The sequence below is a fragment of the Pinus tabuliformis genome, chromosome 8 (genome assembly GCF_031772625.1).
Source record: "Pinus tabuliformis cultivar Carrire ecotype Pingquan chromosome 8, CPIR1, whole genome shotgun sequence".
Classification (NCBI taxonomy): domain Eukaryota; kingdom Viridiplantae; phylum Streptophyta; class Pinopsida; order Pinales; family Pinaceae; genus Pinus; species Pinus tabuliformis.
The window spans coordinates 559,021,137-559,023,132 of NC_142294.1; the positions used below are offsets into that span (position 1 = coordinate 559,021,137).

At 35.7% G+C, this 1,996-nt stretch overlaps 1 pseudogene; it reads right to left on the bottom strand.

Annotated features, from left to right (window-relative positions):
- Positions 1-1,082: 1,082 nt before the first annotated feature.
- LOC149236689 (heat shock protein 82 pseudogene) lies at positions 1,083-1,433 on the bottom strand (annotated as a pseudogene).
- Positions 1,434-1,996: the final 563 nt, after the last annotated feature.

Here is a 1,996-nt window from a genome sequence, read left to right on the forward strand (position 1 = left end):
ATTGATGTATCTTATTTATTCTACCATTTGGCAATTTAGAAAGACTAGTATGTTTTCAAGCTCGAGTACATAGAAATGTGAAGTTGTCACTTATTGATTTATTTAATGAAATATAATGCTAATAGTCTTATAATTCTCATTATGATTCAATTCATAACTTTAAATTGATATTGCGTAGTACCGTAATATTTCTGATTATGTTTCTATTTATAGTAGTGAACATATAATCACTATCTCTATGACTAAACTTATCTAATGAATTAACTTGACATTCTATCATTAATGTAATCACTATCTCAATCACTGAACATATCTAGTGAGTTAACTTCACACTCAAGTTCGATGTGCTAACAAGCTTATTGTACTTCTAATATTTCAAAGAACATACCTTCGTATAAATGCACAGAACATACCTTCTTATAAAGCCCCATCACCTAAAGTTGCTATAAACATTTTCACCTCTTGGAGCCATGGCCTCCTGGAGCCACGACCATTCCACGGTTTATATCGCTAGGGTGATTCTGAGAATCGTAGGGTGGTAGGGCGATTCTTAGAATCACCCCATGTGCCCACGCCTACATGCAATCCAGCAAATTTAACACTAGAGTTAATGTTGTAATGCTCTAAATTTGCTGGATTGCATGTAGGCGTGCACACATGGGGTGATTTTGAGAATCTCCCTACCACCCCGCGATTCTCAGAATCGCCCTAGCGATATATTGATTCTAGTGTTAAAAATAGTTGGCCCATGTTAAAAACTAACTTACAACATACAACATGTCAGACACGTAACTATTCTTTTAGCCATATTAATAAAAATGATCATCTAAACAAAAATAAAGATCACTGATTTGCTGCATCGATTTAGAGAATAAGAAGTTTCATTTCTTGAAATGGATATTAAAATACAAAATATAGCTACACACACGTGCAGGTAAATGCCAAATTCTACATCTACACCTCTACTTGTTAACCACTACCAAACTGAAAATCAAAGAAAATCTTACAAAAGTTAACCCTCCCGAAAATAATGCATTTCTAGAAATCTATCACAAAATTCATTTTCTTCTGGAGTCAGAGACTTAGTCTACCTCCTCCATCTTGCTCTCCTCCTGGATGGAGGCATCATCTTCCAGAGGTGGCATGTCTGCATCCACCTCAGCGGTGACATCGTCCTCGATGCTTAGCCCAAGCTTAAGCATCCTGTGTATCCTGGCAGCGAATGTGTTCAGCTCCTCCAGATTGAATCCTAAGGTGAGCAGTGCGGTCTCATGCAAGAGCATCACCAGATCCTTCACCGATTTGTCATGCTTGTCCACCTCGGCTCTCTTTCTCAGCTCCTCCATGATGGGGTTCTCCGGATTGATTTCCATTGTTTTCTTGCTGGACATGTAGGACGACATGGAGCTGTCGCGCAGGGCCTGGGCCTTCATTTTAACATGGGCGCGATTCTAGTGTTAAATTCGCTAGATTGCATGCAGGCTTGGGCACATGGGGCGATTCTACCCCGCGATTCTCAAAATCACTGGGTGATTGAGAAGGGGATTGGAAATAGCACATTTATAAAATAAATCAATCTTTTTTAATTTTAACAACGTACACAAGGTAATCTTTATGGTAAATAGTGAGGAATTCACGTAATCTTTATAGGTAATTTTTATTTTATTTTATTTTTTACTGTTTATTTTATTTTTATTTTTATTTTTATTTTTATTTATTTATTTATTTATTTTAACGAGGTAATCTTTATAGCAAATAGCAAGGAATTTAGTTTAACGAGGTACACAAGTTGCTATTTCCAACTGAACTATAGTGTAGGACATTGTAGACATTTCTTAATTGGAAATATTTCCTAATCATAAAATTGCAGGCTAAGCTCTTTGGAGTTACGACCGTTTGTTTGTTTTTTTGTTTTTGTTTTTTTTATTATTATAATTATAATAGATTTTGTTGATACTTTCCCATGTAGCAAGAACATCATTCAAATGAATCAAAT